Source organism: Haliaeetus albicilla, chromosome 2 (genome assembly GCF_947461875.1).
Source record: "Haliaeetus albicilla chromosome 2, bHalAlb1.1, whole genome shotgun sequence".
Classification (NCBI taxonomy): domain Eukaryota; kingdom Metazoa; phylum Chordata; class Aves; order Accipitriformes; family Accipitridae; genus Haliaeetus; species Haliaeetus albicilla.
This window is the reverse complement of record NC_091484.1, coordinates 80,956,307-80,974,381: the sequence shown is the minus strand read 5'-3', so window position 1 is coordinate 80,974,381 and position 18,075 is coordinate 80,956,307. Positions and strand designations below refer to the sequence as shown.

Genomic DNA, 18,075 nt, shown 5'->3' with positions numbered 1-18,075 from the left:
AGCTACAAGCAGCCTGGGAGCCGCTCCTCTCAGCAATGTAAAGTACAGTAAATTTGTCCTGTTTAAACTAAAAAAGTTCTGGGTTTCTCTAGACTGACAATAAAGGAGGTGTGTTCATGTTGATTTTTTTAAAAACAAGTGTTACTCGTGGTAAGTAAAAACTGCCATTTAGGAAGTCAGCTTCTGTCAACGCATCTTCTTGGCTGAGGTGCAACTGACCTTCACGTCAAAGTTTCAACATGACCAGCTATGAGGTGTCAACTTACAATCTTGCTAACTTTTACTGGTACTTTAATACATTAGCTAAACTACATTAGTTCTATTAACAATCCCTCTTTTTATTTTCCGTTTTCCAGAGAAGTCAGCAGAGGAGGTGATATGAAGTAGGTTAGGAGGAAGACCTAATGATCTGAGCTTAAAAATGGGCAAGTATACCCTTACATGAAAAAGTCAGTTCTTAATTGGGAATAACTCATGCAGGCAAACCATAAAAGAAAGGAACTGTAAGTAATTATAATAAATCTACTGGACTGCCTTGTCTATTTCTACGATATTCACTCTAGCTTTCACCTATATAACTAGAATATTTAACTGTTAGAACACTTCTGTTCTACAGGAATTAAAAGCTAATTAGCATTCCTGTTTTGCTTTAGAATCAGAAGTCTACATTTTTAATTTGGTGTAAGACACAAACACCTACGGGAGAGACACCAGGCATACACCTGTTCACTGTGTTCTGCAAGGACGCAAGAACTATTGCACGAGGTCATCCCAACAGTCGTCTATCCTAGTACTGTCTCTGACAGCATTTGAAAGTTGTTGCCCTTTAGAACCTAGAACAGCCTGAAAAACAGCATTCCAGAACCTCAGTAGACAGTGTGTGAAGAAGTACCTCCTTTTGCTCATTCGAACCTGCCATCTGTTAACTTCATTTCATGCCATCTTCTTGCATTTCTGGAGCAGCAGTGGGCAGGCATTCCCTATGCACCTTCTCCATACTGCTTATACATTTTACAGTTTTTTGTCATCTCTTTCTTAATATTTTTCTTTTTCAGCCTGAAAAGGAACAATTCCTCCCTTCTGCATTTAGACTGATTAAGACTATCAAATAAATGTCTCTTTCAACCTTATTTATTTGTCTATTTGTTTTGAGATGCTAGAACACCTGTTCTATTTACAGCAGGACTGACACTTTGGAGAAGCAGAAACCATGGAGCCAAAAACTCTGCTCAGCTTTAGCTGAACCACTATATTTTTAACTGCTTGTATTCTTTCACAAAGTCTTAGTATCAGCAGAATAATGAAAGAACATGAACATTTTCAAGAGCAAAGCATGAAGAGCAAGCATTGCCCTGGAAACATCGAGTTGCCAGATAGCTTGCAGAATAAAGACAGCTAGGCAATACTTCCTCCACACAGTGAATACAAATCTTTGGACTCAACAAAATACCTCAGTGTCCCACACAGAAGAAAAAAATTCTTCTGTTCCTTCCCCACAGAGGAAATTAACCGTGCTGTACTGCAGTCAATTAAAAATTGAACCCAGAACATAGTTTCAGTCTTTTAACTCCAAGTTTCAGCAGAGTCAGTTCATGAACTCCTAGGCACATGATGAAGCAGGGAGCTGGCCTACACAGCCCTCAAGTTAAAGCATATACTACAGCTGTAATACAACCTTTCCAGCTGGTTCACAGGGTACTGGACTCAGGTTCTAATGAAATTTCTAATAAGTTTGTAGAAACAGCAGTGATCTTCAATAAATATTTCTATTCCATGCTTTTACATCTCTTACCACATGGAAGTGAAAGGGTATTTCCTATTCCATTCCTATAACCAAACTGGATGTTAAACATTATAAGATGTTAAGAAAGCATAAACACTTTAAAATCAGCCAACAAAGATAATGCTGTATATAATTCCTTGAACTGCAAATGGCTGCAGGTTGGGAGAGTATTTAGGAGAAGAACTGTACTTGCCTGTGTTTGTAATCTTCTCTAGGTATGTGTTACGGTCACAGTGAAGACGGGATACTGGGCTAGATCAAAGGTCCACTCAGGCCAGTTTTGGCTGCTCTTACAGTCTTTTGCTTTCTCACCATACTATTGGAATAATCTTTTGGAGGCACGATAACGTTCCAATTTCATACTCTTTCCCAATTTTCCCTCAAGAGTGAGAGGAAAATTAAAGGGGAGCCCCAGCAGTATCATGTCACAAAGAAGAATTTTCTTTGTTTATGGTACATTTTAGCTCAAAAAGATAAAGGTACTCTTACACTCCAGCCAGTAGTACCTACTTCATTTTTCAGTTTTCTTCATAGGTAATTGAACCCCAGTTCTTTGGTGTTTATGTGATAAGGATCAGCGCAGCCTGCCTAATTCCTCCTTCTTGCATACTTTGCCCTAACTGAAAAGTTCATAGCTCCGTGCAATTGTCCTCTCTTCTTCTACAAAAGTTCTAACTACAAATGTGTAAAGAGTATTGCAAGACCTCAGTTCTCCATTCTGGCCTTTATCTATTTCAAGAAACTACAAAAAGCACTTAGCAGAAGCATCTCACCATCTGAGGTTTTGAAGCATGTATGTTAAAATTTATCTTAGAATTATATGGATAACTAGAACAGATTATTATTAACATTAGTAAGATAGTGTCTTTCTAGAGGCTGGGGTTATCTTTTTCCTATAGTGAAAATACAAATGTTTCAAATTAAAAAAAAATTAATAAGAACAGATTATTATTAAGTTATGCACTTTTATCCTTGATTTCCACAGATTTTTTTTTTTTATTGATGGTGACAAAAGAATGGAAAAATTATAAGAGTGGGGACTGGGAGGACAATGTGCAGGGAACAGCATGATAGGAGAGGCTCTCAGTTTCCTTGTAAAAGCAGCACACTGTGGGGGCCCCACCACACATGCCTGTAAACAAATGTGCAAGGCTTGTGAAACAGAATCAGAAACCAGTGAACAGCTGCAACACTACAATCTCTGGGATATGAAAAATATAATGGGATAGCTGCTATGACTGGCACAGTACAACAGCTTGGAAGGCAATGACAACAGGCTGCACACTAGGGAAGGCTTCATCCAAATGCTAAGAATTGCACTGGAACAGGTGATACTGCGATGGCCATGTACTACAAAAAACCTAGTCAAGAAGGAGACAAGTTCTTAGACATCTGGAGGAAGCACCGTGGTTGCAGGCCCTCATACTCATGGGGGAACTTTAACCAGCCTGACACCCGCTTTGAGGGCAGGAGCACTGGGCACAAGCACTACAGGAAACTCCTGGATCGGATTAATGACCATTTCTTGCCACAGGTGATCAACAAGCCAACAAGGGGAGGTGCTCTGTTGGACCTGTTACTCACAAAGAACGAAGAGCTGGTTGGGGATGTGAAGGTTGAGGGCAGCCCTGGCTGCAGCAACCATGAGATGGCAGAGTTTGCAATCCTGAGAGAAGCGAGCAAGACCTGGACTTCAGGAGAGCAGGTTTTGGCTTGTTCAGGGATCTGCCCAGAAGGATCTTATGGGACAGTGGGGATCCCTGGAGGACAAAGGGGCTCAGGGAAGCTGGCTGAACTTCAAGGACAACTTCTTCAAAGCAAAGGGGAATGATCAGACCGATGTGCAGAAAGTTGAGGAGGCCTGGCAGGAGGCCAGCAGGGTTAAGCAGGGAATTCCTGCCTGGCCTCAGATGCAAAGAGGGAGTGCACGGGGGTGTAAGCAGGGATGGTCTACCCAGCAGGAACAGCACAATGGTGCCCGAGCATGCAAGCATGAAATTAGGGAAGTCAAAGCTCAGCTGCAACTGAACCTAGCAACGGACGTGACGGGCAACAAGAAAGCCTTCTGCAAAGCGTATCAGCAGCAGAAGGAAGACTAAGGAAAACCCGGGTCTGGGTCTGGTTCTGCCGCTCATGTCAAAAGCCATGGAGAAGGCCGTGGCACTCAAGTGTTGTCTTTGCCTCCGTTACTCCTGGTAAGTCCTGTCCTCAGGCCTCCCAGGTCCCTGAGCCTACATCAGAGTCAGGGGAGCATGGCTGCTCAGAGGGACCTTGACAGGCTGCAGGAACAGGACGGCAGCTCAGCATCAACAAAGGCAAAGACCAAGTCCTACTCCTGGGATAGAACGATACCATGCAGTGGCACAGGTGGGCATCAACTGGGTAGAAAGCAGTTTTGCAGGAGAGGACCTGGGGTCCTCATGGACAACAAGTGGAGAATGAGCCTGTGAGGTAAGCCAGCCGTGACAAAGGTCAACTGCAAAATGGTCTGTATTAGCGTAAGCGTTGCCATCAATTCAAGGAAAGAGGCTATTCCTTGCTATGCCACACTTGTGAAACCGCGTCTGGACTTCTGGGCACAGGACCACAAAGACGTGACATCCTGGAGTGAGGCCCACAGAGGACCACCAGGATGTCTGGGGGCTGGAGCACATGCCTGCCAAGAGAAGCTGCAAGAGCTGGGTTTGTCCAGCCTTGAGAAGAGAAGGGGAAAGGGAGATCCTGTTGGTGAGTGCAGCTGCCATATGGGGTGGTGAAGAGAAGACAGAGCCAGCCTCCTCTTGGAGGTGCACAACAACAAGATGAGAGGCAACAGAAACTCACTGCAATGTGGGCAGTTGACTCAGTATAAGGAACTTTTTTTTAAAAAAAAACCAAACAAACCATGATGGTACCAAAACGTTGGAACAGGCTGCCAAAAGGTGCTGTGGGATGTCCATCCTTGGCTGGAGGTAGTCAGAACCTGACTGGACAAGGTCCTGAGCAACCTGCTGTAATTTGAACCTGTTTTGTGAAACAGTTGGTCTGCATGACTTGCAAAGGTCCTTCTGATCCAAACTATTTTGTGATTACTGAGGCTTAAACAGCTGTCTACCCAAATCATGGTTTTGCCAGATATTCAGTGAATCCTTTGTGTTGTTTGAGGACTAAGAGGTCACTTTCAGCCTGTATGTTACAGAGACTAAATTACAGTTAATTTTAATTTTGTTTCTGCAGGTGCAAATACATGTTGTATGTACTGCACGTGTTGCAAGTAAAACGTACAAGTAATATATTTAAATTATGAGCACATATGCAAACAAGGCTTACAACTCCTTAGGAGGGTTACAAAGGAATCAGCAGAATGCTAGTCTGTCTAATATCCTCTAAGTATATTTAAGGATATCTCCAAATCAAAAACTGTGGAGGACATTAACACTGACCAAAAGTAAATGAGAACAGAGCAGCCATACAGCAACAGGGACTCTCCATAAAGCTCGGCTACTCAAGCAAACTTTTTTTATACAGCCAGATGGAGCCCAGTAATGACATTCACCCTTCCAGAACACTGGCTAACTAACCTTAACACCTCTGAAAACAAGAAATTAAGATCTACACTTCATCTTTGTCCTTCCCTTACTTCAGACCTGGCACGAGCCACCAGGAAGGGCTAATCTGTCATTACCAAACAAACAAACAAACAAGTCATGGATAATCCAATCCACCTTTTGAAATCCTCCGTTCAAAACAGGTTAATGGTAGTACTGTAACAGATGAAGTATCTAAGGCTATGGGAGAGGTAAGGTTGAGAGACAGAGAAATCTTTTGCTTGGCCAATAGCATGGCTGGAGAAGAACAATTCTGGAAGAGGCGGCCTTCCTTCACATTTGAGGCTACCATTTCATACCTGAGAGTAGCAGATTCCGCTCAAAACACTGATCAAGATCAGCTGCAGGTTTCTGTCAAAACGGCTAGAGTACCTCATGTAGAAAGTACACTGACTTTAAGCCAACTGCAAGGTCCGGGGTGGTACAAAGTCAAACTAGTAAAACTTGGTAACATATTTGAATTGTCACAGGGAGTTAATGCTAGAGCTGATATATGCTCATTACATTTCTGCTTCTGTATTTGCAGCTGAAAGCAACATTTATCTTACCCTTGAACAATGGTGTGAAATAGAAGCGTCCATCTTCAGATCAAGTACATACAGGAAACAACTGCTCTGAGTGTGCGATAACCTAGTTATCTGCTAGATGATTTGAGAAAAGGATGGTCACCATCTATGAAACAGAAGCAATATTACTATGGAAAGAGGTGACTGGTTGTTGTTCTGGCAAAACAGAAACCTTGAGGAACACTGCTAGTAGGAAACAGAAACAGGAGTACCGTAATGCCTGTGCCTCTGCTAAATTCAATACAAAAGTAATAGGTTGATGTTGTCAGGCCTATACTCTATAGGACACGTACCAGCTCCTCCTGGTCTTGACAAATACTATATTAGAAAGTACAAGAGAGGCAGAAATAAGAACGAACTGTTGCTTGTGCTCTGTCAACTTCATCTGCTTCAAGCATGTCTGAATCACTGCTTTCCAAGACAGACTCTCATACTGCCAGATTCCTCGGTTAGAAATGTACTGCGCTCATCTGCAGAAAAACTAATTTTGCTGTGTCATGACCACTGTATTGGGCAACTCAGGTAACACTTTGGAGCAATAACTGTCCTTCTCCCTGTGTTTATTTACTGTTCCATTAATCTTACCCATAAATTTTACCATCAGATTTCACATATTACGCATGACACTGGGGAAAAAAAAAAAAAAGCTACACCGTGCCGGGCCGAGAACTGATCTTTCTGGTCCCACTAGAACTGACCCACTCACTGATATGTCTCCAAATTGACAGTGCGGGACTTTTTCATTTAAGGTAACCAATAAACTCACTCATACTGTAAGATTTTTAATTGAGTTGTCATTGATAACAGATCACATGACTTGAAGAAATCCAATAGTATCAACACAATTTCTGTTATCAAAGAATCCTGTGATCTCCTCAGAAGAAGGCAGGCTTGTTGAACAAGATTTAATTTTTACAAAGCTGCACGTGGCTTTATGAAGCATTGAAGTGCTCAGAGGTCTTCACTCCAGCAGAGGCACAAGGATCCCCTCAAATAATGTAAAACTTAACACAGAGATCAAGAGAAGCCCAGGCAGGGAACAAAAAGATCCCTCCTCATCTAGAGAGCAGGAAAACCTTCCAGAGGGGAAGAGAGATTCCCCAACGCTGAATTTATATTTTGCTGTCTGCCTGTCACCAAGAAAAGGAAGGGCTATGAGTGACCCTAACTGTCACTAACTGGCAGCTGTCAAGCAGAGAGGAGAACATCAGGAAAATTTTGTTTAATCAACAGAAGTGCATTCTCCCCTCCTTCTCTGCACCTGCAGCAGAGAGTAATCTCACCCAGCAATCCTCAGTGCAGAGGGGAATCCCCAGTCTTCACTTCCCAACCCTCAAAAAATCATGTTCTAATTCAAAAACTTTTTCCCTCTCTTTTTACTTTGACGTCCCACTAACTCCTAGTCCTATCCCTCACTTAGCCCCAACTTCATCGTAACCACCATCATTCTAATAATGCAATTGTGTTGGGGAGTGGTGCATTTCTAAATTTATTTAGAATCTTTATTCTGGCTATCTCATTACCAAATAAATATTAGGAAAGGAAAGACAGTGCCACGAGAGAAAACTTTTATCTGTTTATAGTCACAGAGTTAAGGGAAGAATACCAAAGAGTTAAGCTGTATTTTGATTTAAAGCAGAGAAGAATTGTGGAACCAGGACAGATACACCTGTTAACATGCAGCTAAAAGATACAAGCAAGATTTAGAGAGATTTACTCTTATTTCCCTACAATGCTTTAAGCACAATGTCATGAATGTTTCCCAGTTATGAAATACGGAGTCATGGACATTTAAATCTAAGCTAAAGTCTCTCAAGTACACCAAAGGAACAACTCTGCTTCAGTCTCCAAGGCTATAGAGAAAGATACACATTATGTCAAAACTGATCTAATATGTTCATTCCAAGCTAACTACTGCTGTGGCTGGAAGAGTACTAAAAAGCATCATGTGAATTCCAAATTTATTCTTCTAAGTATCAAGAGACCTAGCTGTATCACTTCTGCAAGAAAATTATGTCCCATCCATTCCTTAAAGATGTCAGAAATAATGGAAAAAAATAAAGGAACACAGGTATTTTAGACTTTCAAGCCGTCCTTAGGGATATAATCCTTCACAAGAACTTTTTGAGGAATTCACAGGGACACACAGATAAAAAGCAAATACTGGCCATGTGTTGCCCAAGAAAGCTGAAAAAAAGCAGTAAGATAAAAGATTCGGTTTTCATCACGGCCAAGTGATATACTTTCAACAACTTTGACTTGGCAATGATCCAGAAGAGGAAAAAAGAGACATAAATGCATTAAAAGGTGTAAAATTTTTAGTTAATCGTGACCTGAAAAGACTGTAAGACACTTCAGAAAATACTTTTTCTGAGTTTGCTGACTGAGCTGCATGGTGGCAGATGAGTTGCAATACTGAACAGACACAATGGAATGCACAAGAACCCAAGCAATTTATGTGTACTGGTGAGTACTAATGAGACCATGGGTACTGATGAAAGTGACCGAAAGTGTGGATAAGTTAATGAAGTCATCTGCATGAGGAGCAACAAACAGACAAAGATGCAAGGTATAAAGAAGAGGAATGGTTCTGGGGCTTTTCTAATTTAACCTGAATGTAAGGAACAGAATCTACAAGTGACACAGGATGGGGAAATCAGAAATAAAGAAGAGGACAGGGATATGGATCCATAACATGGTGAACTAGGAGAAAGAAAACAAAACAAATTATTAAAGGTATTTGTACAATCAAAAAACCTAGAAGCAAAGAATGTAGGACATAGCTACAGCATGGTGACTCTCACTTCTTCCCAGGGAAATCTTAAAAGGATTTAGGAAATGGTAGGGGAGGAGACAATAGCCCAGAACACCACTGTAGCCTAACAGGCCAGTGCAGTTTTTAAATACATGAGCAGGAAGACATGGGGCAAGACTAAGGATTTTACAACTACTGCCATGCTTGGCAATATCATAATCACTAAAAGAACACCACAGTCACAAGTGAAGAAATCTACTGACTAACTCAAGAAAATTCTGAGAAAAGCTATTGAGATGACTAGCAGACAGGAAAACATCCTCTATAATACAAGTTTCCATGAAGCCAATTAATTTAACTTCACTTATGAGTTTGTATCTACCTACACAAAAAGAAAAAAAAGTTTCTCTGCCTATTAAAGTGACAACACAATGAACTTGAAATTGTTTTAACTTCAGATTAGAAATAAGAGGAAAATTCTTAGGAGTAAGTATAGCCAAACACTGAAAAATTTTGACAATGACTACAGGGAATATTTCAACATTAGTAATTTTAAATACATATGCTCTTACTTACAAGTAAATCCTCAGGCCTGTCCTGTAGAACTTAAACAAAAACAAAACAAAGTAGCAGTAAATTCTCATGATAAGGTCAGACTTCAGATTGTCTAGTTGTATGACACTAAAAATAAATTAGTACTTTTTTCTTCTCCCAGATCAAATATGTGCTCTTTCTTTTCAAAGTCTTCCATAAGAAGGCTTGCCACACTCTAGTAAAATTAAATAGAACTGTCAATACAGCTATTAGGAGTTGATATACAAGTATGCAGACCATAAAGAACAGAGAGAATACTGATAGGAAATGACAGAAAAAAAAAAATCAGTGTAAGCGATGGAAAACCTGAGCTTAAGCTGGAGATAGAAGTTTTCTTGAGTTGTACTCATTGCCACCGACACATCTGAGATCAGAGACAGAAGAAACAGATGTGAGATTTCCCATTTCTGTAAAAAACAAAGCCATCTCCCACACTCTTTAACACTACTCGAACAGACTGCAAAATATAGGTCTCCAATATCTCCTATTACAAACAGGTTAGCTCTTGATTCCTCTCTTTTGAAAAAAAAATTATAGTAATCATTTCTGCAACTTCTGCCATCAGAAAACACAAGATCCAGGAAGTGCATTTTTGGCATAGAGAGTTTTCTAAAGGGAGTTTTTGCGTTGTCATTAGCATCCCTAGCTGAAGTGTGGACACCACCAAACCTAAGAAGTCTATCTCTGTCAGCCTCATTGACCTCCAGTATGACTCTATGTATAAAATCTTTCCTGCTGACAGTGTATAACCCATTCTGCCATAAACTTAACATTGTAGGATACTGAATTCTGAAAGAATTTGAGTCTCTTCAAGTGGAGCCCTGACAGGAGTAACGCTGGCTACAAAAAACTTTATATGCTCCTCAGCCTTCCCTGGCCTCCACAAGCCTTCCATGTTGAAGCAGTCAGTACTTCTTTGCTAGTCAAGGCATATCAGAAGCATCTACCACAGTTCCTTCCAACAGAAGACAAAACCAAAGTCACCTGCATCCTGGGAACAATCCGTTTGAACTTCTAGGGTTATGCTGATGAACAGTCCTCGAACAACACAAAGGATTCACTGAATATCTGGCAAAACCATGATTTGGGTAGACAGCTGTTTAAGCCTCAGTAATCACAAAATAGTTTGGATCAGAAGGACCTTTGCAAGTCATGCAGACCAACTGTTTCACAAAACAGGTTCAAATTACAGCAGGTTGCTCAGGACCTTGTCCAGTCAGGTTCTGACTACCTCCAGCCAAGGATGGACATCCCACAGCACCTTTTGGCAGCCTGTTCCAACGTTTTGGTACCATCATGGTTTGTTTGGTTTTTTTTTAAAAAAAAGTTCCTTATACTGAGTCAACTGCCCACATTGCAGTGAGTTTCTGTTGCCTCTCATCTTGTTGTTGTGCACCTCCAAGAGGAGGCTGGCTCTGTCTTCTCTTCACCACCCCATATGGCAGCTGCACTCACCAACAGGATCTCCCTTTCCCCTTCTCTTCTCAAGGCTGGACAAACCCAGCTCTTGCAGCTTCTCTTGGCAGGCATGTGCTCCAGCCCCCAGACATCCTGGTGGTCCTCTGTGGGCCTCACTCCAGGATGTCACGTCTTTGTGGTCCTGTGCCCAGAAGTCCAGACGCGGTTTCACAAGTGTGGCATAGCAAGGAATAGCCTCTTTCCTTGAATTGATGGCAACGCTTACGCTAATACAGACCATTTTGCAGTTGACCTTTGTCACGGCTGGCTTACCTCACAGGCTCATTCTCCACTTGTTGTCCATGAGGACCCCAGGTCCTCTCCTGCAAAACTGCTTTCTACCCAGTTGATGCCCACCTGTGCCACTGCATGGTATCGTTCTATCCCAGGAGTAGGACTTGGTCTTTGCCTTTGTTGATGCTGAGCTGCCGTCCTGTTCCTGCAGCCTGTCAAGGTCCCTCTGAGCAGCCATGCTCCCCTGACTCTGATGTAGGCTCAGGGACCTGGGAGGCCTGAGGACAGGACTTACCAGGAGTAACGGAGGCAAAGACAACACTTGAGTGCCACGGCCTTCTCCATGGCTTTTGACATGAGCGGCAGAACCAGACCCAGACCCGGGTTTTCCTTAGTCTTCCTTCTGCTGCTGATACGCTTTGCAGAAGGCTTTCTTGTTGCCCGTCACGTCCGTTGCTAGGTTCAGTTGCAGCTGAGCTTTGACTTCCCTAATTTCATGCTTGCATGCTCGGGCACCATTGTGCTGTTCCTGCTGGGTAGACCATCCCTGCTTACACCCCCGTGCACTCCCTCTTTGCATCTGAGGCCAGGCAGGAATTCCCTGCTTAACCCTGCTGGCCTCCTGCCAGGCCTCCTCAACTTTCTGCACATCGGTCTGATCATTCCCCTTTGCTTTGAAGAAGTTGTCCTTGAAGTTCAGCCAGCTTCCCTGAGCCCCTTTGTCCTCCAGGGATCCCCACTGTCCCATAAGATCCTTCTGGGCAGATCCCTGAACAAGCCAAAACCTGCTCTCCTGAAGTCCAGGTCTTGCTCGCTTCTCTCAGGATTGCAAACTCTGCCATCTCATGGTTGCTGCAGCCAGGGCTGCCCTCAACCTTCACATCCCCAACCAGCTCTTCGTTCTTTGTGAGTAACAGGTCCAACAGAGCACCTCCCCTTGTTGGCTTGTTGATCACCTGTGGCAAGAAATGGTCATTAATCCGATCCAGGAGTTTCCTGTAGTGCTTGTGCCCAGTGCTCCTGCCCTCAAAGCGGGTGTCAGGCTGGTTAAAGTTCCCCCATGAGTATGAGGGCCTGCAACCACGGTGCTTCCTCCAGATGTCTAAGAAAGGCTTTGTATTCTTCTTGATCAGGCAGATTGTCTGTAGCAGACAGCCATCATGCTGTCACCTGCATAACTTAATCTTGGTTTAAACTAAAGTCAGTTAAAAAAAAAAAAAAAAGATACAGAAAAGCATGCCCTTCAGATTGATGTTTCTTTCCAGGTGTAAGTTGGTTTCCTTTAAACGTCCCAGAAAAAATAATAAATAGAATTTCAAGTAGGAAATAACAACTGGAGCTGCATTCTTCACTACCTGAGCAGGACAAATAAAACTGTTTCAGCAATTTGCTTTTAAAAAAAAAATCATCAGACACTAATAAATAGAGATTTGGCAACTTCCTTAGAATTATGCTAGCCTGTAATTTTCATCTTTGAGAGAGGTAACAAAAGCCAAGACCTCTTGCTCCCCCAAGTCTGACAAGCTCAATTAGATCCTGAGCCAATTTTTTACTACCTAGAGTAGACACACACAACCTAGACACTTCAAAAATATTGTTGAGAAGCCAGCTTGTTTACATTACAAGTGACAATGACTGAAGTATGATTTACCAGATACTGGACAGTTTCCCTGCTAAGAAACTTTAGCCTATAGCTTATTGACAAAAGTGTCTCTACCGTTGAGGCTTCTATGGTGGTTAAAGAAGAATAGCTAAGGGCTGACACTCCTTAGAAATTGTAACTCAGTGCCACCTTGAGAGTCTCGATACCTAAGAGAGAGCATTTCAGGGAGGATTTCTGACTGGCTACCACAGAGCCAATAACGCAGTCCAGTAACATGGTAAAAACAATTAAAGACTCTGTCATTCTGAATTTCATGGCCACATGTGGATACCATTCAAAAATGCAAAGATCCTGCAACACTACAAGCAACAGTTAAGCAAGTCTCTCACCCGCCACTCATGGTAATCAGTTATGAGCACAGACTAACGTGGGCAGATAGAAGCAATACATATATGCGCCTAAGCTCTACACTGTTTATATTTGAATGTTTAGTTACATAAAAGAACGCTATAGATCACATCTATGAATTAGGATTATGAGGAGTCCTTATGAGTTACTCTCAAAATTCTAGTAAAAGCAATTCAATAGCGCCTTTGTGTTCAGTGGCCAGGCAGCATCTATGACCCAGCCAAACCCCTGAGGCATACAGTCCAAAGAAACAACTGGACAGGTGACCACAGCATCAATCAGCATGGAAAAGCATCAAGTCTAGAGCAGGGAGTCTGACGGCATATGAAGGTAACATTTCTGGAGACTTCTGTTGGAGATGTTCTATGGAACAGCAGCTGGATCACAAGTACCAGCTTGAAGGGATGTTGGGAGGTCTCTAGTCCAACTTCCTGCTCAAAGCAGGGTCAATGAGGAGGTATGTTGGGGTCTGAAAACTTCCAAGGGTGGAGATCCCACAACCTCACTGAGTTCCAATGCTTGACCGTCCTGTTGTGAAAAGGTTTCTTCTTACATATAGCCAGATCCTCTCCTGTTTCATCTTATGCTCACTGGCTCTCATTCTCCTGCCATGCTCCACTGGAAAGCCTGGCTCCATCTACTTGACCATCCTCTCTTAGGAGCTGGCAAGCTGCTGTTAGGTCACCTCAGAGCCATCTTTCCTCCAGGCTGAACAAGGCCAGTTCTCTCAGTCTCTCCTCATGTGCTGATCCAGCCCTCTGACCAACCTAACAACCTTCTGCTGAACTCAGTCCAGTTTGCCAATGTTTTTCTTGAAATGGGGGTCCCAAAACTAGACACAGTGCTCTAGCTGTGAGCTAATGAGCAAAGAGGCGTAATCAAGTCCCTCAATCTCTTGGCTGTGCTCCTGGTTCATACAGCCCAGGATGCTGTTAGTCATCTTTGCTGCCAGGGCACGCTCTCGCTCATGCTCAGCTCACTGTCCACCAGGGCCTCCAGGGCCTTTCCAGCAGTGCTGGTCCCCAGCCAGGCAGCCCTAGCAAGAGCTTACTGCCCCCCACTTTCCCAAGGAAGAACTTTGCATTTGACCTTGTTGAATTTCATAAAGTTCCTGTTGGCTCATTCCTCCAGCCTGTCCACAAGCATATTGACTGGTTCCCCTCACCCCACCCCGTGATTTGGTGTCATCTGCAAATTTTATAAGCAAGCACTCCACTGCCTCCTCCAGGTCATTGATAAAGATGATAAACTGAACAGCTGCCAGGATAGATCCCTGCAGTATTCTGCTTGTCACTGTCTTCCTGGTACAGTGCAACCTATTAGCCACTACCCTCTAAGCCCAATCATCCAACCAGATGGTTGTCCACCCATCTAGACCAAAATGTCCCAACTTGGATACAAGACTATTATGGGAGACAGTGTCGAAAACTTTGCTAAAGCCAAGGTAAATTATATCCACTGCTATCTCTTGCTCACAGATCCAGTCATTTTATCAGGGGAGGCAATCAGGTTGAACAGGCATGATTTACCTTTGGTAAATCCATGCTCTCCTATTACCTTCTTCTCCTTCACATGTCCAGAAATGTGTTTCAAAAATTTGCTCCACCATTTTCCCAGGGACCAAAGTGAGGCCGATTGGCTGCAGTTCCCTGGATTGTTCTTTTGGCCTTTTCTAGTCATCAGGAACCTGCCAGTTCCCTCAGCACCCTCAGATGCAGCCTATTGGGTACCATGGAGTTCTACAGGTCGAGTTTTCTCAAGTAATCCCTGGCTCAATGCCTGTCCAGTGCTGGCTGTTCCTCTTGAATGTGTTCACAAGGTATGGGAGACATCGTTAGTGCAGACTGAGACAAAGAAGGCTTTGAGTACTTCAGACTTATCTGTCTCTGTCATCACTGTATCACCCAGCCCACTCAGCATCATACATTTTCCTTAGTTAGCCTTTTATTACTAGTCTAACTGTAGAGGCTTTTCTTGTTGCTCTTGACGTCTCTTGGAAATCTTAGCTCCAGCTGAGCTTTGATTTTCCTGATACCATTCCCTATATGCCCAGGCAACATTTCTAAATTCCTCTTTTGTAGCCTGTCCCTGCTTCCACCTCTTGTACACTGTCTTTTGATGTTGGGACCTCCACTGTGAGTTCCCTGCTTAGTTAAGCTGGGCCCCTCATAAATCTGCTCATTTTCCTGCATATCAAGACAGACTGCTCTTGTGCTTGGAGGGTCCTTAAAGACCTGCCAGCTTCCCTAAGCCACTTTGCACTTCAGAGCTGTTTCCCATGGGATCACATCTACTAGTTCCCTGAATAAGCCAAACTCTGCGTGTCTGAAGTCTGGAGTCTGTACTTCACTACTTGCCTTCCTCACTCCCTTCAAGATCCTTCCCCTGTACTCAGCACTGGTGAGGCCACACCTCAAGTACTGTGTTCAGTTTTGGATCCCTCGCTACAGGAAAGACACTGAGGTGCTGGAGCGTGTCCACAGAAGGGCAACCAAGTTGGTGAGGGGCCTGGAGCACAAGTCTTAGGAGGAGCGGCTGAGGGAACTGGGGTTGTTTTGTCTGGAGGCTGAGGGGAGACCTTATCGCTCTCTATGACTACCTGAAAGGAGGTTGTAGTGAGGTGGGTGCTGGCCTCTTTTATCAAGTAACTAGAGATAGGACGAGAGGAAATGGCCTCACATTGTGGCAGGGAAGGTTTAGGTTGGATATTAGGAAAAATTTCTTTACTGAAAGGGTTGTCAGGTATTGGAACAGGCTGCCCCGGGAAGGGGTTGAGTCACCATACCTGGAGGTATTCAAAAAGCACGTAGACAAAGCACTTCAGAACACGGTTTAGTGGGCATGGTTGATGGTTTGACTTGATGATCTTGAAGGTCTTTTCCAACCTAAATGATTCTATGATTCTATCTTGAACTTCATTATTTCACAGCTGCTCCATCCAAGGCTGCCAATGATTATCACATCTCTAACCATTCCTTTCTTATGAGTGAATAGCACATCTAGGTGTTCCTCACCTCTGGTTGGCTCAGATGGAGAAAGAGGTGGACAACAGCCATGCAGTGACCAAACAACAACAGGACAGCTATTATGGTATGGGATCTGTGCAAAGAACCCCATATGGTGGTCAGTGAACAGCAGCAGGAGTTGACTGAATATTTTTATAAAGGAGAATGAAGTAGGGAGGGTGAAAAGAAGAGGACAGCTGTACAAAAACCTATCAGCACAGCTAGACAAAAAGTCCTGATGGGAATTTGGGGCCCAGTGAGAAGAACAGTAGCCCATGCTAAGAGACAAGCATGCCATTGAAGGAGAAGCAGTTTGCTGTTTCAAAGTTGCACTCCACTCAGCAAGTTAAATGAGGAAAAGCAGAGACACACACAGCTATGGAGTCAGAGTGATTTTCAGCTGAGATTTTTGCATCAGAATGGGTAGGCAAGGAAGCTGAAGAAACAGAACAGTGAATCACAGTCACGGTGCCTGGGAAAAAATGTAATGACTCAGAACTAAGAGAAAAGACACTGACCAGAAGTAAAGAGGAGACAAGGCCTGGAGAAAGATGAGGCACAATCTGATGTGCAGTCATGTTTCTCTACAGACCGTTTGTGGCCTGAGGTTGAAGTTGAAGCACACCTGCTGGACTTGGGTCACAAAGGCCACATCAGCTCCAGAGATCTAGGTCTCCAGCTATGAATGAAGACGCCTATGAACTTTTCTGGAACTGAATGAGAGTTGTGGTGACCTGAGAACAAGGATCCAGAGGTAAGAAAAATGGGGTGAGGTATAGCCTGCTGCACAGAACTGGAGTTAATGTTGAATACAATATAAAAAAATGCTAAGCCTTGTTACATTACAGTGTGTCAGCCTGGACTTAACCAAGTCTATCTTTTCATTAAAGCTGCATTTTAGACAAAAGATATGCAGTAGATCCAATAAACTTGCATTTAAGTAACATACAGTCATAAAGGGAACCACTACTTAAGACTGAGAAATGGGAATTAGAACAAGAACAATAACGTGGTAAAGAACTGGCATAGTAAAAAAGTATTAAGCAGGAAGTACCTCATGGACCATTTTTGAAACTGATTTTATTTAGATATTTTCCTTAATAGCTCCAGCACAAAAAAGAGAAGTATGCTAACAAAACTTAATAATGACAAATTTGGGTGGTACTGTCAATACAAGGCAGAAGACAGTACAGAGAATGTAAGGAAGCTGAGAATCATATAATAGAAATGGGATGAAATACACCATTACAAAGCACAGGATCAAGTTCCTCAGAGTCTATATCAATAATTCCTGCTGGGAAAGGGAATTCATCAGTTGCAAACAATAGAAAGCAGAAAAAGTTGTGAGTATTAGTCAATCACAGAATGACCATAAGCTGTATCAATGTGATGAGGCCATAAAAGATAAGATGTGATCCCAATTTGCATCACTAGTGATTTCCAGTAGAGATAAAAATGCATTAGTGGCATTCAAGTACTGGTGATACTGGTAACCTGAACACTATGTATAGTTCTGGTCTCCTAAAAAGGTAGATTTAAAGAGGTTGGAAAGAGGTGAATTTAACCTGGAATAGAAATAACGAAGGAGTGTGAGCATCAGAATTGTGCGGAGCCCCTCTTACTTGGCAAACTAAAAGCACTTGCCTTGCCAAGCGTAGCAAAAAAGAAAAAAAACCTGCTGGATCTAAAGTATCTCAGAAGTAAGGAACCTAACTAGTCTTGAGGCAGTAATTGTGTCACAGCTTCCATGACAGAGGGAACCAGACTGGATGTGCCAGGAGGTCCCATGCAGTTCCATAATACTATCTTCCCACATGTAATAGGTTGCTAGGTCGAACTTTCTCATACGATTATACCCATGCAAAATCAAATCCTTCTCAAGTAGCTGTACTGTAGCAGCTGAGCAACCCCATCCAACTAGCAATATGCTCCAGCGCTATAGCACAGGCTTGATCAGAAAGCCTGGAAGCCCAACAGCAGGTTATCTGTGCCAACTGCCCAACTCGCTATCACAGCAAGTAACACTGAGAACCCACCTCCTTTTCCACTATTACTTACCCAAGACGGTTTTCCAGAGTAAAA

General features: G+C 43.0%; 1 protein-coding gene across 11 annotated transcripts in view; it reads right to left on the bottom strand.

Moving 5' to 3' along the window:
• The window catches only part of SMARCD3 (SWI/SNF related BAF chromatin remodeling complex subunit D3), a 118,716-nt gene that overhangs the window by 39,218 nt on the left and 61,423 nt on the right, over positions 1-18,075 (bottom strand). The window lies entirely within an intron of this gene.